Genomic DNA, 26,123 nt, shown 5'->3' on the forward strand with positions numbered 1-26,123 from the left:
ATATCAGCATGGGTTTACAAGGGACCGTTCTTGTCAGACTAATCTGATAAGCTTTTATGAAGAGGTAAGTTCCGGATTGGACCAAGGGAATGCAGTGGACGTGGTGTACATGGACTTTTCAAAAGCTTTTGATACGGTGCCACACAAAAGGTTGATAAATAAAATGAGAACAGTGGGGATAGGGGAAAATATGTGTAGGTGGGTTAAGAGCTGGCTCAGGGATAGGAAACAAAGGGTGGCTATTAATGGAGCACACTTGGACTGGGTCACGGTTAGCAGTCAGTGTTGGGCCCACTTCTTTTTAACATATTTATTAATGACCTTGTAGGGGGCATAGAGAGTAGAATTTCAATATTTGCAGATGACACTAAACTCTGCAGGGTAATCAATACAGAGGAGGACAATTTTATATTACAGGAGGATTTATGTAAACTAGAAGCTTGGGCTGATAAATGGCAAATGAGCTTTAATGGGGATAAATGTAAGGTCATGCACTTGGGTAGAACGAACAACATGTATAATTATGTGCTTAATTGTAAAACACTGGGCAAAACTGTCACTGAAAAAGACCTGGGTGTATGGGTGGACGACAAACTCACATTTAGTGGCCAGTGTCGGGCAGCTGCTGCAAAGGCAAATAAAATAATGGGATGCATTAAAAGAGGCATAGATGCTCATGAGGTGAACATAATTTTACCTCTATATAAGTCACTAGTGCGACCACTCTTAGAATACTGTGTACAGTTCTTGTCTCCGGTCTATAAGAAAGACATAGCTGAACTGGAGCGGGTGCAGAGAAGAGCGACCAAGGTTATTAGGGAACTAGGGGGTCTGCAATACCAAGACAGGTTATTACACTTGGGGTTATTTAGTTTGGAAAATCGAAGGCTTAAGGTACTGTCACACTTAGCGATGTATCAGCGATCCCGACCAGCGATATGACGCGGTCAGGATCGCTGGTACATCGCTAAGTGGTCGCTAGTGAGCTGCCACACAGGCAGATCTCACCAGCGACATCGCTGGGGACGGGGGTCACTACTTACCTGTCACACTAGGCGATCCTGATGTCCTCCCGCCCGGCTCCACGCTCGTCTCTCCACAGGAAGCTGACGACGAGAAACAGTCCAGCCTGTTCTCGCGCGATCAGCAGCGGGGGAGCGGGTCGTAGGTAAGTATCAGACACAGCGATGTCGCTAGCAATATCGCTATAACGTCACAAGTTTAACGATATTGCTTGCGATATCGCTTAGTGTGACAGTACCTTTAGGGGTGATCTTATTACAATGTATAAATATATGCGGGGACAGTACAAAGACCTTTCTAATGATCTTTTTACTCTTAGACCTGTGACGGGAACAAGTGGGCACCCTCTACGTCTGGAGGAAAGAAGGTTTAAGCATACTCACAGATGCGGATTCTTTACTGTAAGAGCAGTGAGACTATGGAACTCTCTGCCATATGATGTTGTAATGAGTGATTCCCTACAAAAATTTAAGAAGGGACTGGATGCCTCTCTTGAAAAGTATAATATTACAGGGTATATACACTAGTTTCCTTAATATTGCGTTGATCCAGGGAGCTAGTCTGATTGCCGAATGTGGAGTCGGGAAGGAATTTTTTTCCCCAATGTGAAGCTTACTGTTCGCCACATGGGTTTTTTTTTTGCGTTCCTCTGGATCAACATGTTAAGGCAAGTTAGGATAGGATATGGGTTGAACTAGATGGACTTAAAGTCTTCCTTCAACCTTAATTACTATGTTACTGTTGTTACACCGCTCCGCCATACTCACCCGGCCTCCGGTCCCACGCCGCAGTCGCCCTCCGCTCCCACGCCGCAGCCTCTCTCCACCCGAAGGCCGCGGCGGTCACCTGAGACAGGTCCGCGACCGATGCCTTCCCTGCATGCTATGCGCATGCGCCATAGGCCGCGGCCGCGCCTCCTTCCTGCTTCTTATGCTCCGGCTGTGCCCTAACCCGGAAGCACCTGTGGACCAATGGCTGACCAGACGGGGCCATATCAGGCCGCTTCCCCCTGAGGGAGGCGCCTGATCGTTTTGTTTCCTGACACTCTGGCCTCGCTCCATCGTGCACACACTGCTGCTGCAGTTCCTGTCTCAGCTGCTCCTCACAGCAGCTTCTCAGTCCCGCTACCTGTGTTCCTGCCGACCTACTCCAGTCCTGCCTTGTGTTCCTGCCGACCTACTCCAGTCCTGCCTTGTGTTCCTGCCGACCTACTCCAGTCCTGCCTTGTGTTCCTGCCGACCTACTCCACTCCTGCCTTCAGTGTTCCTGCCGACCTACTCCACTCCTGCCTTCAGTGTTCCTGTCGTCCTACTCCAGTCCTGCCTTCAGTGTTCCTGTCGTCCTACTCCAGTCCTGCCTTCAGTGTTCCTGCCGACCTACTCCAGTCCTGCCTTCAGTGTTCCTGTCGTCCTACTCCAGCCCTGCCTTGTGTTCCTGCCGTCCTACTCCAGTCCTGTCTTCAGTGCTCCTGCTGTCCAACTCCAGTCTCAGTCTTACTCCGGTCCATCCTGAGCCGCCCCTCTCGGTACCGGCTACCGTGGTACTCGAACCCCTGGGCCTGCTCCTAACGGTCCCTGTATAGGGGTCGGTTCCACCTGGCAGCTCGCCCGGGGCCCCTCGGTGCCACGGTCCAGAGGGTCCACTCTCGGAGTTCCCGCTCCTGACCACCCGCGCTAACAGTACGATCAGGCCATGGACTCCGCCGGTACTACGGCTGCTACCCAGAAAGAGTTGCTATTCCTACGGGAGAATCAGGGGCGCATTATGTCAATCATGAAGTCCATGGACACCCGTTTGTCGGCCTTACAGGTGGCCGATCCTGGAAATGCCACTCAGCTGGCCAGTCTCCAACAGGAGCTGGGTCAGCAGCAAGATACTCAAACCCACATTTTGTCCTACATGGCCTCCTTTGATAGTCGCTTGTCGGCCCTCCAGGCTGCCGCTGCAGTGCCGACACCTCCCCCTGCGTCTACTGCTCCTCCGACGCCCCGCCTCACCAAGCCGCCTCGTTTCACTGGGGATCCCAAGCTCTGTAGGGGGTTCTTAAATCAGTGTAGTCTCCACTTTGAATGGCTGCCGCAGCAATACCCCTCGGACCGGGCCAAAGTGGCCTTCATCATGTCCCATCTGGAGGGAGAGGCCCTTTCTTGGGTAAACCCGCTCTGGGAACGTGACGACCCAGTCGTTTCGAGTCTCCCGGTTTTCCTGGATACGTTTCGTAAGGTTTTCGATGAGCCGGGCCGGTTAGCCTCTCTCACTGAGTCACTCTTTAACTTACACCAGGGCTCTCTCACGGTCGGACAGTACGCTATTCGCTTTCGCACTATTTCCTCCGAGCTCGGCTGGAATAACGCAGCTTTGGTGGGGGCATTCTGGCGCGGTCTTTCTAGTAAAATAAAGGATGAACTCGCAGGTCGAGATACCCCGTCCACCTTAGAGGACCTTATCTCGCTGGCTACCCGCATTGACCTGCGCTTTCTGGAGCGCGCTCGGGAGTCAGTGAGAGACAGGCGCTCCTCCAGGTCAGTTTCTCCTTTCACTCAGTCGGCCAGCTCACGTTCAGTCGGATCTTCTTCCCTCTCTTCGGGTGAGCCCATGCAGATAGATCATCTCAGGTTGGCCAAGTTACGTCAGAGAGAGAGACGGGCACAAGGTCTGTGCCTCTATTGCGGTCATTCGTCACACTATATCCGCACCTGTCCTAAGAGACAGGGAAACGACTCCACCTAGGTCAGGTAAGAGAGGCCTTCCTAGGTGATGATGATGATGATTCCTCTCAACCCCTTACGATTTCTGTGCTTTTGGTTTCAGGAGGGAGGCGTGGTTCCGAGGTGGCCTACGTGGATTCGGGCTCAGCGGGTAACTTCATTCGGCCGGAGGAGGTAGACAAATACCGAATTCCTGTAGTCACTCTACCTAACCCAATTCAGATTGCCACCGTGGATGGCAAACCGCTACAGGTGTCCGTCACCTTAGTCACTGAAGAGGTGGAATTGCAAATCGGAGCCTTACATCGAGAGAAGATAGCCTTTTACATTTTACCTAAGCTCTCTCACGCCATTCTACTCGGCCTTCCATGGTTAAGGACTCATCAGCCTGTTCTCGACTGGTCTTCTGGGGAGATACTCCGCTGGGGGCACCCGTGCCAAGCTCGCTGTCTGATTCCTGTCCGCCTGGCGGCCGCTCCACGGTCACCTCCAGACCTCCCGGGTCTTCCTCCAGCTTACAGCTCCTACGCCGATGTTTTTGATAAGAAGGAAGCGGAGGTCCTCCCTCCACACCGGCCGTTTGACTGCCCAATTGAACTTGTTTCTGGTTCAACCCCTCCAAGGGGCAGAATCTACCCTCTGTCTCCCGTGGAGACCACCGCCATGTCTGAGTACGTCCGAGAGAACCTCGCCAAAGGCTTTATACGGAAATCCTCTTCGCCCGCAGGAGCCGGGTTCTTCTTCGTCAAAAAGAAGGACGGGACTCTTCGGCCATGCATTGACTATAGGGGCTTGAATGAGATTACCATCAAGAACAGGTACCCTCTTCCACTCATTCCAGAACTGTTTGACCGTCTCAGAGGGGCTCGGGTCTTTACCAATCTGGACCTCAGAGGAGCCTACAATCTGGTCCGTATCCGTGCAGGTGACGAGTGGAAGACCGCTTTCAACACTCGAGATGGCCATTACGAGTACCTGGTCATGCCCTTCGGTCTTTGCAATGCTCCTGCAGTCTTTCAAGAGTTCGTCAACGAGATCTTCCGGGACCTCTTGTACTCCTGTGTGGTCGTGTACTTAGACGACATCCTCGTCTTCTCGCCGGACCTCTCGTCCCACAGAAAGAGTGTCCCCCTGGTGCTTCAGCGGCTTCGGGAGAACCGTCTGTATGCAAAGATCGAGAAATGTCTCTTCGAACAGACCTCTCTGCCATTTCTGGGATACATTATCTCCGACGCTGGTCTAAGGATGGACACCGAGAAGTTGTCTGCCATCCTCAAATGGCCTCGCCCCGTCGGATTAAAGGCGATATAACGATTCCTCGGGTTCGCCAACTATTACCGGCAATTTGTCTCCCACTTCTCCGCGATCACAAGACCCATTTCTGTGCTCACCCGTAAAGGGTCTACTTCCAAGGATTGGTCTCCTGAGGCAGAGCAGGCCTTTCTGACCCTAAAACGGGCTTTCTCCACGGCTCCGGTCCTGCATCGCCCTGAGAGCGATCGACCTTTTGTACTCGAGGTGGACGCTTCCTCGACTGGTGCCGGGGCGGTGTTGTCCCAGAGAACCGTCTCCGGTCGCAGCACCCTTGTGGCTTCATCAAGTTGGCCTGGGAGGAATGGCGCCACCTCCTGGAAGGAGCTGTACATCCTTTTGTCATCTTCTCAGGCCAGATTCTTGTGGTCCATCTCCAGTCTGCCCAGAGACTAAACCCTCGCCAGGCCAGATGGTCTTTATTTTTTGCCCGATTTGATTTCGAGCTCCGATTCCGTCCCGGCAACAAGAATTCCAAAGCCGACGCCCTGTCCAGGGTCTTCCAACCACACGAATCCACGGAGGAACCGTCACATATCATTGATCCCACTAGGATCATCACCGTGGCTCCAGTGAACTGGCTTACTCCTCCGCCTGGCAAGACGCTTGTGCCAGAGAATCTCAAGCAAAAGGTTCTTCTATGGGGGCACTCCTCCAAACTGGCCGGCCATGCCGGAACTAAGAAGACTCTTGACCTTATCAAACGTCACTACTGGTGGCCCTCACTTCGCCAAGATGTACTCGACTTTGTGGCTTCTTGTCCATCCTGTGCAAAAAACAAGGTGCCACGGAGATCTCCGTCCGGCTTGTTGCTTCCGTTGCCTGTCCCTACGGTTCCTTGGGAGAACATCGCCATGGATTTCATCACCGATCTACCCTGCTCTGCGGGCTGCACAGTCATCCTGGTGGTGGTGGATCGTTTTTCCAAGATGGCTCACTTCATCCCTCTGCCGGGTCTTCCCTCAGCGCCAGAGCTGGCCAAAATCTTCATTCATCAAGTCTTCAGGCTTCATGGTCTACCTCGACGCATTGTGTCTGACCGAGGGGTTCAGTTTACCTCCAAGTTCTGGCGTTCGCTTTGTAAGCTCATGAACGTTTCCCTCGACTTCTCCTCGGCCTACCATCCACAGTCCAACGGACAAGTAGAGCGTACCAACCAGACGCTTACGGGATACTTACGCCACTTCTCTAACGCCCACCAGAACGATTGGGTCAACTTACTCCCCTGGGCAGAGTTCGCTTATAACAACCATGCTGGTGAGTCTTCGGCCAAGTCTCCGTTTTTCATTGTTTTTGGCAGACATCCTGGTGTTCCTCTTCCGATAACCCCTGCCTCTGAGGTACCCGCGGCCAATGCCTTGTCCTCGGAATTTTCTAAGATTTGGGCTGAGACCAACACATCACTCGAGATCCGCTGATCAGATGAAGAACTATGCTGACAAAAAGAGGTTGGATTCTCCTCCGTATCGTGTTGGCGACAAGGTCTGGCTCTCCTCCAAATTCGTCCGACTAAAACTGCCCTCTTACAAGTTGGGTCCACGCTACATTGGTCCGTTTGAAATTCTGGGACGTATTAACGAAGTTGCCTACAAATTGAGGTTGCCTGCTTCGCTCCGGATCCCGAACACCTTTCACGTCTCTCTCCTGAAGCCTGTGGTGCTGAATCGTTTCCACTCCTCGCTTGATCTTGGTCCTCAGCCGGTGGGGGCCGACAACATTTTTGAAGTACAGGACATCCTCGCTGTGAAAAGGGTTAGAGGTAGGACTTTCTTTCTCGTTGATTGGAAGGGCTTTGGTCCTGAGGAGAGATCCTGGGAGCCTCGGGAGAATATTAATGCTCCCCGTATCCTCAAGAGGTTTCTTGTTAACCTCCGGGGGGGCGGCTTAGGGGAGGGGGTACTGTTACACCGCTCCGCCATACTCACCCGGCCTCCGGTCCCACGCCGCAGTCGCCCTCCGCTCCCACGCCGCAGCCTCTCTCCACCCGAAGGCCGCGGCGGTCACCTGAGACAGGTCCGCGACCGATGCCTTCCCTGCATGCTATGCGCATGCGCCATAGGCCGCGGCCGCGCCTCCTTCCTGCTTCTTATGCTCCGGCTGTGCCCTAACCCGGAAGCACCTGTGGACCAATGGCTGACCAGACGGGGCCATATCAGGCCGCTTCCCCCTGAGGGAGGCGCCTGATCGTTTTGTTTCCTGACACTCTGGCCTCGCTCCATCGTGCACACACTGCTGCTGCAGTTCCTGTCACGGCTGCTCCTCACAGCAGCTTCTCAGTCCCGCTACCTGTGTTCCTGCCGACCTACTCCAGTCCTGCCTTGTGTTCCTGCCGCCTACTCCACTCCTGCCTTCAGTGTTCCTGTCGTCCTACTCCAGTCCTGCCTTGTGTTCCTGCCGACCTACTCCAGCCCTGCCTTCAGTGTTCCTGTCGTCCTACTCCAGCCCTGCCTTGTGTTCCTGCCGTCCTACTCCAGTCCTGTCTTCAGTGCTCCTGCCGTCCAACTCCAGTCTCAGTCTTACTCCGGTCCATCCTGAGCCGCCCCTCTCGGTACCGGCTACCGTGGTACTCGAACCCCTGGGCCTGCTCCTAACGGTCCCTGTATAGGGGTCGGTTCCACCTGGCAGCTCGCCCGGGGCCCCTCGGTGCCACGGTCCAGAGGGTCCACTCTCGGAGTTCCCGCTCCTGACCACCCGCGCTAACAACTATGATATCGACAGGTTCAGCCATCATTAGTCTGTGTATGACAGGCTTTTAACAGAGTTGGCAGAGAGCTTTCTGGTTATCTCACGTGTATAGGCAGCTTTCCCCAGTTGATTACATCTGATCGTGGAGGCAAGTCCCATACTAAATTGGGGTGGTCTTGGTCCCATGTCACTTTTAACATTTTTTACTGTAGGTAGATGGGTGGCATCAACTTGTATGTTCACATTGCTATATACATGGTATACCGTATATATTTACTTCTAGTTAAAAGAAAAAAAAAGGGTTTGGTACCGTGTTAGCCAGTTGAAAAAATAATGCTCTCCGTGTGAAGAACAAGATAATTTTGTAGTTATACCTTTTTAATGGCTAACAAAAATAAAATAAATGTTACAAAGCAAGCTTTCGGGATTTCTTAGGTCCCTTCCTCAGGCATGGTGTAGTGAAGTTTCTGAAGAGACACAAATATATGCACAAACAAAAAAAGAGGGGCATAGTATAATGAACATTTTACATAAACTAACTGAGCTCAGAGAATGAATCCTTAATTGGATTAGATTAGTGGTGTGAAAGTTTTATAGTCCCAATATCCAAGTAAGATCAGAGGCCTGATGCCCTCAACTTTGGAGCAGATTCCTCAGATTCTGTAGTCATACATCCTCCTGACAGATCTAGTCAAGTATGGATGGAATCAAAGATTCTAAAGCCCCCGTTACACATAACGATGTCCCAGCGATCCCACCAACGATCCGACATGGATGGGATCGCTGGGACATCGTTAGGCTGATCGCTGGTGAGCTGTCACATAGCCCCTCCAGCGATCAGGACCAGCGAGCAAGCTGGTTTCTATTGTAAACATTGGGTATCCAGGAGCCGCTGCTCTTGGATACCCGATGTTTACCTTGGAAACCGGCGTACACTTTTCCAAGGTAAACATCGGGTATCTAAGAGCCGCGCGGCTCCTGGATACCCGATATTTACATTAGAAACCAGCGTAGCTGATCGCTGGTCACTCGCTGCCACACGCAGCGATGCGTGCTGGCCAGTGGGAGACCAGCGATCAAAAAAATGGCCCAGGCCGATCGAGCACGATCAGCGATACCCGGCAGGGGGGCCGGTCGCTGATCCCCACTGGCAAGATCGCTGTGGCGTCACAAAATCAGCGATCTTGCTAGCGAGATCGCTGTGTGTGACGGGGCCTTAAGGGTACTTTAACACATTTTTTTGCCATCAGTCATGATCCATTGGCTAGTGGATCCGGCGAACAAACACATCTGTTGCATCATTTATACCATCCATTTCTCGACGGATCCGTTTTTTAAAAGCCGGCAATTCAGTGCGCTGTACAGTAAAATCACACTTACATGTTAATCGAAAGAATAGATATATACCCATAGAATACGTGTGTGTATATATATGTGTGTGTGTGTGTGTATATATATATATATATATATATATATATATATATATGTATGTGTATATATATGTATGTGTATATATATGTATGTGTATATATATATGTATGTATGTATGTATGTATGTATGTGTGTGTATATATATATATATATATATATATATATATATATATATATATATATATATATATACACTCACTGGCCACTTTATTAGGTACACCTGTCCAACTGTGTGTTAAGACTTAATTTCTAATCAGCCAATCACATGGCGGCAACTCAGTGCATTTAGGCATGTAGACATGGTCAAGACAATCTCCTGCAGTTCAAACCGAGCATCAGTATGGGGAAGAAAGGTGATTTGAGTGCCTTTGAACGTGGCATGATTGTTGGTGCCAGAAGGGCTGGTCTGAGTATTTCAGAAACTGCTGATCTACTGGGATTTTCACGCACAACCATCTCTAGGGTTTACAGAGAATGGTCCGAAAAAGCAAAAAAATCCAGTGAGCGGCAGTTCTGTGGCCGGAAATGCCTTGTTGATGCCAGAGGTCAGAGGAGAATGGGCAGACTGGTTCGAGCTGATAGAAAGGCAACAGTGACTCAAATTGCCCCCCGTTACAACCAAGGTAGGTAGAAGAGCATCTCTGAACGCACAGTGCGTCGAACTTTGAGGCAGATGGGCTACAGCAGCAGAAGACCACACTGAGTACCACTCCTCTCAGCTAAGAACAGGAAACTGAGGCTACAATTTGCACAAGCTCATCGAAATTGGCCAGTAGAAGATTGGAAAAACGTTGCCTGGTCTGATGAGTCTCGATTTCTGCTGCGACATTCGGATGGTAGGGTCAGAATTTGGCGTAAACAACATGAAAGCATGGATCCATCCTGCCTTGTATCAACGGTTCAGGCTGGTGGTGGTGGTGTCATGGTGTGGGGAATTTTTTCTTGGCACTCTTTGGGCCCCTTGGTACCAATTGAGCATCGTTGCAATGCCACAGCCTACCTGAGTATTGTTGCTGACCATGTCCATCCCTTTATGACCACAATGTACCCAACATCTGATGGCTACTTTCAGCAGGATAATGCGCCATGTCATAAAGCTCGAATCATCTCAGATTGGTTTCTTGAACATGACAATGAGTTCACTGTACTCAAATGGCCTCCTCAGTCACCAGATCTCAATCCAATAGAGCATCTTTGGGATGTGGTGGAACGGGAGATTCGCATCAGGGATGTGCAGCCGACAAATCTGCGCCAACTGTGTGATGCCATCATGTCAATATGGTCCAAAATCTCTGAGGAATGCTTCCAGCACCTTGTTGAATCTCTGCCACGAAGAATTGAGGCAGTTCTGAAGGCAAAAGGTGGTCCAACCCGTTACTAGCATGGTGTACCTAATAAAGTGGCCAGTGAGTGTATATGTATGTATGTATATGTATGTGTATATGTATATATATATGTGTATATGTATATATATATATGTGTATATGTGTGTGTATATATATATATATATATATATATATATATATATATATATATATATGTGTATATGTATATATATATATATTTTACATGTGATTGAGATATATATATATTTATATTTCATAGAGTTCTATGTAGCATAATAGCTGCTAAATCAATTGCCGTCTTCTGTAAAATCGTGATATGACACATGGTTTACATATAGTGGACCATGCCATATCAAAACAATTTGTATATGTCAGTGTTTAATTAATTTAGTAGTTTGTGTTAGGAAAAATTTGGCACTCTAGGGGTTAAATTTAAGGCTATAATTGTGGAAAAAATTTGTGTTGGCTCCCCCGCAATTTTCTCTGCCAGGAAGGGAAAGCTAGTGAGTGAGGGCAGATATTAACAGCCTTGAGAGGGACCATTGTTTTTGGCTAAAAAAAATCTGCCCCCAGCCACCCCAGAAAAGGCTATAAATATGTTTCAATGACGTGTGTGTGTGTGTGTGTGTGTATATATAAAATTTCTTTTGTTTTAACCTGTCAGGAGCATGCTCAGTTAAAAAAAAAAACGGATCCGTCGATGTCATTTGACAGACGACGAAGGTTCCTGCTCCCATAGGCCTTCATTCTAGCAAACGACGGACAGTGACGGATCCGTTGCTGACCGATTTTTCGATGGACACTAAAAACGTTGCTTTGCGCGTTGTGTTCGGCCGCCAGACAAAAAATTTTCAACGGATCCGGTGAACGACGAACGAAATGTGAGGCCATCCATCACTAATACAAGTCTATGAGAAAAAAACAGATCCAGTGGCATCAGTCGCCGGATTCGTTTTTTTAAAAAAAAACGACGGATTGTGACTGATGGCAAAAAACCTGATGTGTGAAAGGGGCCTAATGGTTTTTATTCCCAAACCCTGCAATGTTTTTGTGATTTAAAATTATCTTTTAATAATACAAGTTTCAGATTGTTTATGTTGTGTCCTGGACTACAGAAATGTTTGGCCACTGGTAAATGTGTTTTTTTTTTTTTTCCAATCTTTAATTGTGTGATGATGAGACCTCATCTTTGTTTTCAGTTTCTGTCCTGTTTCTCCCACATAGAGGCCCCCAATAGGACATATAGTGCACAGAATTAAGTTCTTTGGAAGAGCATGTGACTGTCCCAGGAATCTGCACTTCGGATCTTGTTTCTTAGATTTGAAGATTGCCTGTAGCACAGCAATAGATGGTCTTTAAATATTATTTTTAGCCCGTCATCCTTGTGTTGGATATGGTGACGTTTTTTAGCAGTTTTTCTCGGTACCTCAAGCTGTGGGTTGTAGGTCACCACTTGATGTACACAATTATTTTCCTCTTTTTCTCCGTATTGAAATAATTGACTTCTAGGGATCCTTGTGGCGCTAATGATCTGATCATCAATGGAGATGGGGTGGTAGACTTGATTCAAAAATGTGTTTTTAATATGTGTTACGTGTTCATTCCTATTCATTGGGCCGGAACAGATACGATTATATCTAAGGGCCTGGCTGTAGACAATGGACTTTTTAATGAGTTTTGGGTGGAAGCTGTCCTATGTGAGGTATGTCGGACGGACATATTGTCTACCTCGAGTGGTGACTTTAGGCTACTTTCACACATCTGGTGTTCGGAGTCCGGCGCCGTGCGGTGAAAATTCATACCGCCAGATCCGGGCTGAATCGCTGACACCGGATGTATATGCGTGGCCGGATACGGCGTCTGACACATTTAAAGGAGCCAGCTGCACAACACACAGGTATGGAGAGAGAGAGATTTTCGCCGGGCATGTGTGGGGTTAAAACTTAGTGTCCGGGCGATTCCTGGCATGAGGAACTTATCCATGCAATGTGAAGAGTAGAGTTGAGAGAATTTGTTCCGAATACGCAGCGAATCATTCTGTAATGCTGTAGATAAGCCCCCATGAAACCTGAAAGATAAGAAATACAAGTTAGATTATACTCACCAGAGGTGGGGCGGTTGCGGTGGGTGTCGCGGTCCGGCGCCTCCCATCTTCATACGATGATGTCCTCCTCCTTGCTTCTCCCTCGGCTCCTGCACACGCGTACTTTATCTGCCCTGTTGAGGGCAGTGTAAAGAACTGCAGTGCGCAGGTGCCGGGAAAGGTCAGAGAGGTCCGACGCCTGCGCACTGCAGTACTCTGCTCTGCCCTCAACAGGGCAGATAAAGTACGCGTGTGCAGGAGCCGAGGGAGAAGCAAGGAGGAGGGCATCATTGTATGAAGATGGGAGGCGCCTGACTAGACGGCGACACCCATCGGACTGGACCGAACGCCCGGGTGAGTATAATCTAACTCTTTTTTTCTTTCAGGTTACATCGGGGGCTTATCTACAGCATTACAGAATGCTGTAGATAAGCCCCTGATGGGGGTGGCCGCAGCTGATAGGCGAAAAATAGGGTGACAGACTCCCTTTAAAGACAATATTCAAAGACCATCCTTTGCTGTAACCTCAAATTTAAAAAGCATCATGATCCGAAGTTCAATGCCCTCAGATGCACTAATACACTGAGAGGAACTTATCCATGCAATGTGAAGAGTAGAGTTGAGAGAATTTGTTCCGAATACGATCGGCAGCGAATATTGTTTTTGCAATATTCATCGAACACAGCCGAACGTCATTAGGGTCAATGGGCGTAGAAATTACCGTATATGTTCGGAAACAATAATCAAACATACATTCGGCACGAATAGGGTACCCATATGGCACGAATATGGCACATTCAGATTCGGCAACCGAATCCGAACAAATTTGCTCAACTCTAGTGAAGAGCTGCAAAACCTGCACTGTTATGAATGGGTCACCGAGGAGGATAGCAGGACCAGGCTAAGCCACCAGAAAACCAGAGAGGTTGGTAACTAAGCGGATTGCAGACCCCTGATCCTATCCACACAACTAGCAGTAGTCATGGAGCGTACCTACGATGCCCTAGACGCCTCGGCACAGCCGTAGAACTAACTCAGCCTAAAGCAAGAAAGGTGAAAACTAAACTGCCCCGGAGCAGACCCCAAAGGAATAGACAGCCCCCAAACATATATTGTCGGTGAGACAAGATGAAATCACAAAGGCAGGTAGAAAAATAGACTGAGCAAATGATGGGGCCCAAACTGACTAGACAGGACAGGAAAGGAAACACACTGTCTGCAATCACGCAAAAACCCTGAAAAATCCAACACGTCTGATGCACAAAGAAACACCGAAGTCAAACGACTTCGCCCCCACTATATCAGCACTCTGGTATATACTGAAAGCAAAAAGAGACCAATATAACAGGGGACAGAACAAACTGACACAAGCAGTAGCATATGGGCGGTGATCCAGCACAGCCCCAGCAGGAGCAAGCTGACCCGCACAAAGCAGAGATAGACAAAACCAGATCAAATACAAAAAGATTAGCAAATGAACACTTAGCTGAACCATGCAGGAACAGAGCAGGTGACATCAGACCTCAGAAGGCACAGGAAGAAAATCACCAGCAGGGACTGAAGGAAGTCGGCTGTCTTAAATACACCAGTCAGAAGCCCCAGATCTCCAATTATCATTATCAGGTGGCAAGCCTCTGTCAATCTGACCAGCTCCACTACCTCCAGTAACCACCAGAGGGAGCCGAGAAGGAGAACTCGCAACATCTCTGTCAATCTGACCAGCTCCACTACCTCCAGTAACCACCAGAGGGAGCCGAGAAGGAGAACTCGCAACATCTCTGTCAATCTGACCAGCTCCACTACCTCCAGTAACCACCAGAGGGAGCCGAGAAGGAGAACTCGCAACATCTCTGTCAATCTGACCAGCTCCACTACCTTCAGTAACCACCAGAGGGAGCTGTTATGAATGAGTCACCGTAGGAGGCAAAAACAGAAATACTAGCTAAGTCCAGAAAACCAGAGAAGTTGGCAGCTATCGGATTGCAGACCCCTGAACCTATCAACAACAACTAGCAGTAGCCGTGGGGGGTTCCTACGGTGCCCTAGACCCCTCGATCACAGCCGGAGAACTATATAGCCTAAAGACAGAAAGGGAAATCTAAACTGCCCCAGAGCAGACCCCAAAGCAATAGGCAGCCCCCAACATATAATGACAGTGAAGCAAGATGAAAAAACTTTCACACAGATAGAAAGATAGGCTGAGCAAATGATGGGGCCCAGGCTAACTAAATAGGACAGGATAGGAAAGCTGCTGTCTGCAATCCGCCAAAAACCAAAACAAGGCCAACAGGCTGATAGGGAAAAAAGGCCCTGAAGACGCTAGGCTTCAAAAAGACTATATCAGCACTCGGGTATTTTCTGAAGACAGAGCAAAAAGGAATTCAACTCACCCCAGCAGGGAATGGCAGAAATTCAGAAAAACAAGGCAAAACAAAACACAAATGCAAAAAGCAGTGCAGAAAACTTAGCTTTTGAGGAGCAGGAATCAGACTGGTCTCCTAGAATCCCTCAGAGAGATCACCAGCAAGGCAGAAGGGCGTCGGCTGCCTTATATCCAGTCAGCGATTCCCGTCACCCAGTCATCATCATCATACCCAGGTGCTTGGTAATCAGCCTCACTACCTTCCTTCACCAGAAGAGGGAGTTCATCAGACCTCAATGGTGAAAGGGAAAATGAACTCACAACAGGGAGCCCAGAAAGACAATTCACAACACTGCACTCATGTAGAAACCAAAGACAGGATACAGATTCCCAACACATAGCAGAACTATAAGATTCTTGTGACAGTCACGTTCTTTTTCCAATGTTGTGTACTTATTTGGGTGCACTATATGTCCTGTTGGGGCCATTATACTTTATAGAACACTGTGTAGGGTCTATTATGCTGTATAGAGCATTATGTTGGTCCATTATACTGTATGGAGCACTATATGGGTCCATTATACTGTATGAAGCACTGTGTAGATTCATTATACTGTATGAAGCATTGTGTGGGGCTATTATACTGTATGAAGCACTGTGTAGGGTCATTATACTGTATGAAGCACTGTATGGGGCTATTACCATGGGGGGGGGGGGGGGGTTAGTATTTAGTCAACCACCAATTGTGAAAGTTCTTCCACTTACAAAGATGAGAGAGGCCTGTAATTGACATCATAGGTAGACCCACAACTATGAGAGTCAAAATGAGAAACCAAATCCAGAAAATCATCTTATCTGATTTGGCAAGATTTATTTTGCAAATTTATGGTGGAAATGAAGTATTTGGTCACCTAAACATGCAAGATTTCTGGCTCTCACAGACTTGTAACTTCTTTAAGAGGCTCCTCTGTCCTCCACTCGTTACCTGTAGTAATGGCACCTGTTTGAACATCTTATCAGTATAAAAGACACCTGTCCACAACCTCAAACAGTCACACTCTAAACTCCACTATGGTGAAGTCCAAAGAACTGTCGAAGGACACCAGAAATAAAACTGTAGCCCTGCACCAGGCTGGGAAGACTGAATCTGCATTAAGCAAGCAGCTTGGTGTGATGAAATCAGCTGTGGGAGCAATAATAAGAAAATGGAGGACATACAAGACCACTGATAATCTCCCTCGATCTGGGGCTCCACGCAAGATCTCACCCGTGGGGTCAACATGATCACAAGAAAATCCCAGAACCACAAGTGGGGGGACCTAGTAAATTACCTGCATAGAGCTGGGACCACCGTAACAAAGGCTACCATCAGTAACACACTATGCCGCCAGGGACTCAGATCCTGCAGTGCCAGTCCCCCTGCTTAAGTCAGTACATGTCGGGCCTGTCTAAAGTTTGCTAGAGAGCAGTTGGATTATCCAGAAGAGTATTGGGAGAATGTTATATGGTCTGATAAAACCAAAGTAGAACTGTTTGTTAGAAACAAAACTTGTCGTGTTTGGAGGAGACACAATCCTGAGTTGCATCCAAACAACACCATACCTACTGTGAAGCATGAGGGTGGCAACATCGTGCTTTGGGGCCGTTTCTTCAAAGGAGCCAGGATGACTGATCTGTGTACATGAAAGAATGAATGGGGAAATGTATCGTGAGATTTTGAGTGCAAACCTCCTTCAATCAGCCAAGGGCATTGAAGATGAAACGTGGATGGGTCTTTCAGCATGATAATGATCCGCCAGGGCAATGGAGTGGCTTCGTAAGAAGCATATGAAGGTCCTGAAGTGGCCTAGCCAGTCTCCAGATCTCAACCCCATAGAAAACCTTTGGTGGGATTTGAAAGTCTGTGTTGCCCAGCGACAGGCCCAAAACATCACCTCTCTAGAGGAGATCTGCATGGAGGAATGGGCCAACATGTCACCCACAGTGTGTGCCAACTGTGGGGATGTGACTCGCTTAGGTGCAGCGGGAGACAGGTTCTTCCACAGTGCTTGCAGTTTATTCACGGCATAAACGCACAAGGCAACGTAACAGCAAACAAATAGCCTTTTAGCTCAGGCAAAATAACACAACGTCCGTAGTTGTAGACTCAGAGCAGGAGTCTCAGCACACATGGGAGGCTTAGTCCTCCCCACACACAGCTCCCTGGTTCAGGAGCAGGTCACATTATAAGGCTGTAGCCACACCCACGTTCCCAGCAGCTGACTGGTCACCTGACTGTGACCTCACCACAGGTCCTTCAAACAAAAACAATAACAATATCTGTTATGCTTTACTTCTGCCTTACATTATGGAGATAAGCCATTTATGAGACACATATCTCCCATCAATTACACGACCCTTAGCCCTGCCACATACCTCCCCCCTCTGCCTAAAGCCGTGGGGCTTGGCACTTTCACCTACCAGGCAAGGGATTCTGGAGAGGGCATCGGCATTACCATGTAGCTTCCCGGCCCTATGCTCTACATGGAAACTGAAGTCTTGTAGGGCTAAGAACCAGCGGGTGACCCTAGCATTCTTGCCCTTGGTTTCCCTCATCCACCTGAGTGGGGCATGGTCGGATATTAACCTAAACTTCCGTCCCACCAGGTAGTACCGTAATGTGTCCACTGCCCATTTTATGGCCAAACACTCCTCTACAACTGAGTAATTTCTCTCACAAGAAGTCAACTTCCTACTCAAGTAGAGAACAGGATGCTCCTCCCCACGTATCTCTTGGGAAAGGACTGCACCTACCCCGACATCTGAGGCATCTGTCTGGAGGACAAATTCACGTTTAAAGTCTGGGGCCACCAAAACGGGCTGCTTACAAAGAGCTCCCTTCATTTCTTGGAAGGCTGACTCTGCTTCTTCGGACCAGCTGACCATCACTGACTTTGTCCCTTTAAGCAGATCAGTTAGAGGTGCAGCCATTGTGGCGAAGTTTGGGATAAACCTCTTCTAAACCGCTTCTTTGACAGAGGTCTCGGCCATGTTTGAATTGCCTCCACTTTATTGATTTGGGGTTTGATCTCGCCACGCCCCACTACATATCCGAGGTACTTGGCTTCTTCTCTCCCCAAGGCACACTTCTTCGGGTTTATTGTAAACCCCGCCTCTCTTAGAGCATCAAACACTGCTTGGACCTTTTCCAGGTGAGTCTCCCAGTCCGGGGTAAAGATGACGATATCATCCAGGTATGCGGCAGCGTATAGCTTATGAGGTGCAAGGATTCTATCCATCGCCCTCTGGAAGGTTGCTGGAGCTCCCTGTAGGCCAAACGGCATCCGGACATACTGGAAGCACCCGTCTGGTGTGGAGAATGCAGTCTTCTCCTTGGCTTCCTGTGCCATGGGGATCTGCCAATATCCCTTGGTCAGATCCAAAGTGGTTATGTACCTGGCAGGTCCAAGTCTCTCGATGAGCTCATCAACGCGTGGCATGGGATAAGCGTCGAACTTGGAGACCTCATTCAGCTTCCGGTAATCGTTGCAGAACCTCCATTCACCATCAGGTTTTGGGACCAGGACAATCGGGCTCGACCAGCCGCTCTTGGATTCCTCAATGACCCCGAGCTTCAACATACGCTGCACCTCCTTGGAGATTACCTCTCGCCGGGCCTCAGGAATACGATATGGTTTCACGTTCACCCGCACATGTGGCTCGGTCAGAATTTCGTGCTCCACCACCTTCGTGCACCCCGGCAACTCTGAGAACAGGTCGCGGTTTTTCTGGAGTAACTCCCGGCACTGCTGCTTCTGGGCCTTCGATAGAGTCTCCGCTATGGTAACGGCTCCAACCTCCCCTTCTAGGTTGCCCAGCAAGCACGGAGTTACCGCTGGCTCTCTATCTTGCCACGGCTTGATAAGGTTAACATGGTAAACCTGGTATGGCTTCCGTCTTCCGGGTTGGTGGATCTTGTAGTTTACGTCTCCCAGTTTCTCCACCACCTCATATGGCCCTTGCCACTTGGCCAAGAACTTACTTTCCACCGTCGGTATTAGCACGAGAACTCGGTCTCCCGGATTGAACTGCCTCACCGGTTGTAGACCCTGGCCTGAGCCTCTTGTGCCTGGCGGAGATGTTCTTTAACAATGGGCATCACCTTCGCAACCCTCTGCTGCATCAGTGCCACATGCTCAATGACGCTTCTGTGGGGCGTGACTTCGGCTTCCCAGGTTTCCTTGGCTATATCTAGGAGACCTCGCGGATGCCGGCCGTACAGAAGCTCGAAGGGGGAGAACCCCGTGGAGGCCTGGGGAACTTCACGGATAGAAAACAGTAAATACGGTAAGAGACAATCCCAGTCTCTACCATCTTCCTCTATGACTTTTCTCAGCATGCTCTTCAGGGTCTTGTTAAACCTCTCAACAAGGCCATCTGACTGTGGATGGTACACTGAAGTCCTCAGCTGGGAAATTTGCAAGACTCTGCACAATTCTCTCATCACCTTGCTCATAAAAGGTGTCCCCTGGTCGGTCAGGATCTCCTTCGGCAAACCCGTCCGGGAAAACACATGGACCAGCTCACGGGCTATACTCTTCGCAGAGGAGTTTCTCAGGGGAATGGCCTCAGGATAGCGTGTGGCATAGTCCAGGATGACTAATATATACTGATGGCCCCGAGCTGATTTAACTAAGGGACCGACCAAGTCCATGGCAATTCTCTCAAATGGCACCTCAATAATGGGCAGTGGCACAAGAGGGTTCCGAAAATGAGATGTGGGGGCAGTTAACTGACATGTCGGGCAGGACCTGCAATAGTTTACTATTTCCCGGTGACACCCAGGCCAATAGAACCTCTGTACAATCCGTTCCTGGGTTTTTTCCACCCCCAGGTGTCCCCCCAAGATGTGTGAATGGGCCATGTCCAACACTTTTCGTCTATAGGGGCCTGGTACTATTAACTGCTCTGCCACCTCCTCCCTTATTTTCGTGACCCGGTACAACAATTCCCCACTCAACATAAAATGGGGAAACCTTGTGTCTGCTCCCGGCTCTTGTGCAACCCCATTAATGACGGTGACATTGTTAAAGGCTTCCCTTAGTGTGGGGTCCCTATGTTGGGCAGTCCCAAAATTCTCCCCGGCCACCCCTAACTCCGGGATGTCAGGTACAGGGGACCCTTCCTCTTCATCCCCAACAAGGACACATAAAGGGAACTCGTCTGCCTCTGGTGGTGGCGATACCTCAGTGGGGTGGATTGGTTCCCTGCTCTTGCTAGCACACTCAGAACCCATCCCCCACAGATCCCAAAACAGACAGAAATCCCGGCCAATAATTATGGGATGCAACAAGTCTCGAACAACGCCAACTTCATGCGACTCGGTGCCATGCGCCGTTTCAATCTTCACCCTAGCCATAGGGTAGTCCTTTGCATCGCCATGTATGCACCGAACACCAATCTTTTTACCCGGGAGTATGTTTAGAGGAAAACTGGCCCTCACAAGGGTCACCAAGCTCCCGGAGTCCAGAAGCGCCATTACTGCTCGACCGTTCACCTTCACGGGACACGCTTGTGGCCCCTTGTTAGGTAGCGAGTTCACACTGCAAGCTGGATATGCGTAGTATGAACTACGGCGTCCCATGCTGCAGTCCATCTGCTCGGTGGTCTGGGGACAACGGGCCGCTATATGTCCTGGCCCATGACACTTCCAGCAAATAACACCCGAGGGGACCTTGGGCACCGCCTCCCCCGCCCCTTTTGACCTTGGACGCACCACCCCTTTTTGTGACACCGCCCCCTGCTGGGACCCCCAATATGGAATGGGCTGCTTCCCCAAGGAACCTTCCATCCCCTGGTATCTCTCGACCAGCCCAACCAGTTCATCAGCATTTTGGGGATCACCCTGGGCAACCCAAGTCTGTAGAGGTCTCGGCAGAGAATGCACAAACCGATCCATCACAACTCGCTCTACCATCTGTGCCGGGGAAGCCGACTCTGGCTGCAGCCATTTCTGGACCAGGTGCAACAGGTCAAACATTTGGGAGCGCGGGGGTTTGTCCCGGTGATAGGCCCAACGATGCACTCTCTGTGCCCTGGTAGTCATTGTTACCCCCAAGCGGGCGAGAATTTCCGCTTTTAATTTGGGATACTCTCTGGCATCTTGTACCGTCAGGTCAAAGTACGCCTTCTGGGGCTCCCCCGTTAGGTAAGGGGCCAGTACCTCCGCCCACCGCTCTGGCTGAAGTTTTTCCCTCTCAGCCACCCTCTCAAACACCGTCAGGAAGGCCTCCACATCATCCTCAGGGGTCATTTTTTGTAATGCGCGTCTTACCGCCTTCTCGACGTCGGTGGCATCAGCCCGACCTGGGGTTGGGGCGCTCGTCCTGCCCTCCTGGATGGCGGTTGCCAGAAGCTGCATCTGCTGCCGTTGTTCCTGCTGGGTTTGCTGGAACTGCTGCCGCTGCTCCTGCTGGCTTTGCTGGATCTGCTGTAACAACAGCTTGTTGGTTTCCTGCTGCAGTGCCTGGGACTGGACCAGGTGTTTCATGAGGTCCTCCATGATTCCAGGCAATGCTTGTTGCCCCGCTGCAAACTTCACCCAGGACATGCAGCAACTGTCTCAAGTCTCTGCTGGGACCGCTGCCCGCATTCTCCACCAATTGTGGGGATGTGACTCGCTTAGGTGCAGCGGGAGACAGGTTCTTCCACAGTGCTTGCAGTTTATTCACGGCATAAACGCACAAGGCAACGTAACAGCAAACAAATAGCCTTTTAGCTCAGGCAAAATAACACAACGTCCGTAGTTGTAGACTCAGAGCAGGAGTCTCAGCACACATGGGAGGCTTAGTCCTCCCCACACACAGCTCCCTGGTTCAGGAGCAGGTCACATTATAAGGCTGTAGCCACACCCACGTTCCCAGCAGCTGACTGGTCACCTGACTGTGACCTCACCACAGGTCCTTCAAACAAAAACAATAACAATATCTGTTATGCTTTACTTCTGCCTTACATTATGGAGATAAGCCATTTATGAGACACATATCTCCCATCAATTACACGACCCTTAGCCCTGCCACACAACCTTGTGAAGACTTACAGAAAACGTTTGACCTCTGTCATTGAAAACAAAGGATATATAACAAAATATTGAGATGAACTTTTGTTAATGACCAAATACTTATTTTCCACCATAATTTCAAAATAAATCTTGCCAAGTCAGACAAGGTGATTCTCTGGATTTGTTTTCTCATTTTGACTCTCATAGTTGTGGTCTACCTATGATATCAATTACAGGCCTCCCTAATCTTTTTAAGTGGAAGAACTTGCACAATTGGTGGCTGACTAAATTCTTTTTTTCCCCTCTGTATACTGTATGAAGCACTATGTGGGTCCATTATACTGTATGGAGCACTGTGCCATTATATTGTATTGAGTATTTTGTTAGGCCATTATACTGAATGGAAGGCAATGCAGGGCCCTGTTATACTGTATGGAGGAGTATGTGGGGCCCGTTATTCCATATGGAGCACTTTTTGTGGCCTTTATACTGTACTGAGGGCTGTGGGGTTTACAGTGGCAGAATCATACTGTGATGGGGTCACCGTTCTTTGTCGGGGAGATTGGATTAGTGGGGCACAGTGCAGTCATCATGCTGTGTGTGTGGAGGAGTTCACTGTGGGGGTATCATATTGTGCTATTGTGCTTGTGGGCACTTTTGTTTGCATCATACTTTATCATCTGTATTGTTCACGTTTTATCATTCTTTGTTATTGCATATTTAAACTAGATGGGCATTTCCTGAAGGAAATACATGGTGCTTGAACAGCGCTGCCAGCTTTACAGCAGAGTATCAGGTGTCGACTGTAAGAAAGTAAAGTTAGAATATGAATGTTGTGTATAGCCGAATTGGCACATTAGGCACCTCAGTAGCCACTTTGGCCACTTGGTAGCCACTTTGGCACATTCTGCACCTCGGTAGCCACTTGGTAGCCACTTTAGCCATGTTGACACATGCTGCCACTTTGCCTCGGGGGCCACTTTGGCGCTCCAGCCCCTCAGGGGCCACTTTGGCACACTGGGCTTCTAAAGCCACTTTGGCGTCCGACTGCAGTGATGGCGAACCTTGGCACTTCAGCTGTTGGAGAACTACAACTCCCAGCATGCCTCAACTGCTGCCTCAACTGCTGCAGGTTGCAAGGGCATGCTGGGAGTTGTAGTTTTACAACAGCTGGAGTGCCAAGGTTAGCCATCACTGGGTAGGGCTTTTCAGAAGCCATTGCCACGCTGCGCCTTGAAGACCTTGAATCAGCGATCTGTCAGCTTCTATTAGCTAATACGGGTCTTTTTTGGAAGCTGCATTTGCATAGCTGCCATCTTTGTAAGGTCACTGCACTTGCGCTGTGGCTTCAATCCATGTCATTTGGGGGTCATGGAAAGGTCGCCATTAATTCCTATGGGAAAATTTTTGCTTAAAATGCAATTAAAAAAAAAACCTACAAATTGGATTGACTCCAAAAATGCATAGCACACCTGTCCCCACCAAGGGCTTCGAAACGCCACCTGAACGGGGTCTCTGCACCTAGCGGTTCGGGCCGCATTAATTGCAGAAAACGCGGCGAAGAAGAAGTAGAATAATAATAAACTAGATGTGTATTTCCTGATGGAAGTACAGATAGTGCTTTGAAATGGTGCCCGGGCTGCCCCTTTAAGAGAGACTTGCCTGCTGCCCCTGCAAGACTTTTAACTCGGGATCCGTTTTAACTGTGTGGGTGCCTCTCAGGGGCCACTTTGGCCTCAGGGTCTGATTTGGTGGGTGGGGCCCCTCAGGATCCGATTCGGTGGCCGGGATCCCTCAGGGTCTGATTTTGTGGGTGTGGCCCCTCGGGGTCTGATTTTGTGGGTGGGGCCCCTCAGGCTCCAATTTTGTGGCCGGGGCCCCTCAGGCTCCAATTTTGTGGCCGGGGCCCCTCAGGGTCCGATTTTGTGGCCGGGGCCCCTCAGGGTCCGATTTTGTGGCCGGGGCCCCTCAGGGTCTGATTTTGTGGCCGGGGCCCCTCAGGGGGGTCCGATTTTGTGGCCGGGGCCACTCTGGGTCCGATTTGGAGCCTGGGGTCTCTCAGCTTTCTATTTGGCGTGCCGGCCCTTTAAGACTCATTTTTGTGCGTCGGCCCTTTAAGAGCCAGTTTGGCGCACTGGGCTTCTAAATCCATTTTGGCGCATATTCTCTCTCAGGGACATGCGTCATGTGATGTTGCTAGATTTGCATTTGTGCTGTGAGTTTCGCTATAAGAGCTGATATTATCTGGCAGAAACTCTGTCCTGGAGAGGTCATGTATAGTTAGTAGGCACTGGCATAGTAACTGGGTCTGCCTGCGCATATCAATGAGCTTAACTGCCTTTTGAATCGCCTAAGGGCATGTTTTCTCTATGGCAAAATTTTCCCATTGAAATGCATTGAGACAATTCATTCCAATGACGGAAAAAAAAATTTCAAACGCAAATTGCGCAAAAACTACAAATCCGATCGACACGAAAAGTACTTGGCACACTAGTCGTGGACGCTGGCTTCGAAATGACACCTCAACGGAGTCTGTGCGTGTAGCGGTTCGGGCCACATTAATTGCGGAAATCAACTGAATAATAATAAGAATAAGTTAGCAGCGTTCGGATTACATGATAGTGCTTTCTTCAAAGCACTATAAATATAAGAAATCGGATTACAATATGGTGCTTGAACCTAGAGATTCAAGCACCATAATCAAGCCATTGAGCCATATGCTTTTTTACTGCTCTTATATAGAATAAAATATTGAAATAATATAATGTTAAGATCTATTAATTGAAATGTACTTTTTGGGACTTCCCCTTTTAAAGAAAAAAAAATTGAGAAAGTTATGAAAGATATTTTTTCAATAAATATCAAGTTTGGGCCTCAACTTTTTCCAAGCTTTTACTTTTGATCTTCTGTGTATTTGAGTATGACATCACTGACCTAGAAGAAACCCGCTTAAACATGGGGAGAATAAGCATGAGTCCAAAAATAGCACCAGTAGCCTCGCAAAATTTGCAAGATTGCCAATTTTTTTTTCTTTTAAATAAAGATTGAAATAAAAAAAAAATTGCTAAAAAAAGATACATGTGGCACATAAACCTTATATAAACAATAGGTCATTATCTGATGACTAGTGATCAGCGAACGTGCTGGGATATCGTCTTATCAGACCATGCTCTGGTGTTAATAGAGTATCTTGGGGGTGCTTGATTAATATGTTCGAGCCCTCACGGCTGCATAATTTGCAGCTGTTCGACAGCCGCAACATATGCAGGGATTGTCTGTTTGCTGTTGAACAGGCGCGAGACATGCAGGCGCGAGAACTCGAACATATTATTTGAACGTGCCGAAGCCACTCGGATAGGACGCAAGCATGCTCTGATAACACCTTATCCAAGCATGTTCACTCATCACTACTCTGTGCCCAATGCTGATGTGGAGATCTTCGCTTTTTTACAGGGTGAAAGGACTACTAAAACCTATTAAAATGGTGGCGTAAACTCTGCAATCTCTCCTGTGGGGATAGGTGATAGCTGGCTGATCTTTGGGGCCCTTATTGCTGGGACCCCCACCAATCCCGGTTGTGAAATGCCATCAGAATGAGGTGGTGGCCACCATTGCCTATTGGATTGCAGGAGAAAGCCGAGCACTGTACTCTATTTCTTGCAGTACCAGAGACAATTAATAGGTCAGTGGTTTATTCCATACTGGTACAGTGTCTTGTCATTCTGATGACTGCGCATTTATATATGTGGGTCCTTTTTAAGGAAGACCTGTCATCGGTGGAATATGAACAGTTTTTGCTCCTTATTGTCCCTGCAACTCTCAGTATTTTTTTTTATCTAAATCCCCCATACGGTTGCAGAGATATGGGCTTCCTTCTTTGGCAATCGTTTTTCTGGCCTTTTACTAGGGGGTGTGTCTCACAGGGGCGTGTCTATAGGCTGCTCTGCATAATTCTTCTGTAAGCCACGCCCTCTCACCAAAGACCATTGACAATTTGAGCTAATAAGAAAGACTCATATCTCTGGAAACCTATTTCGGATTTAAAAAATAACAAAAGCTGAATACTCAGGAGAGCAGCCGGAAGAAGCTAACAGGAAGATCTGTCCACTTTTAACCTGGCAACCGGTCCCCTTTA

The 26,123-nt window shown here is 48.8% G+C and overlaps 1 protein-coding gene across 3 annotated transcripts in view; it reads left to right on the forward strand.

The window, feature by feature from the left end:
- The window catches only part of SPOP (speckle type BTB/POZ protein), a 63,965-nt gene that overhangs the window by 28,387 nt on the left and 9,455 nt on the right, over positions 1 to 26,123 (forward strand). The window lies entirely within an intron of this gene.

Source organism: Dendrobates tinctorius, unplaced genomic scaffold (assembly GCF_039654945.1).
Source record: "Dendrobates tinctorius isolate UK_male_01 unplaced genomic scaffold, ASM3965494v1 ptg000032l, whole genome shotgun sequence".
Classification (NCBI taxonomy): Eukaryota; Metazoa; Chordata; class Amphibia; order Anura; family Dendrobatidae; genus Dendrobates; species Dendrobates tinctorius.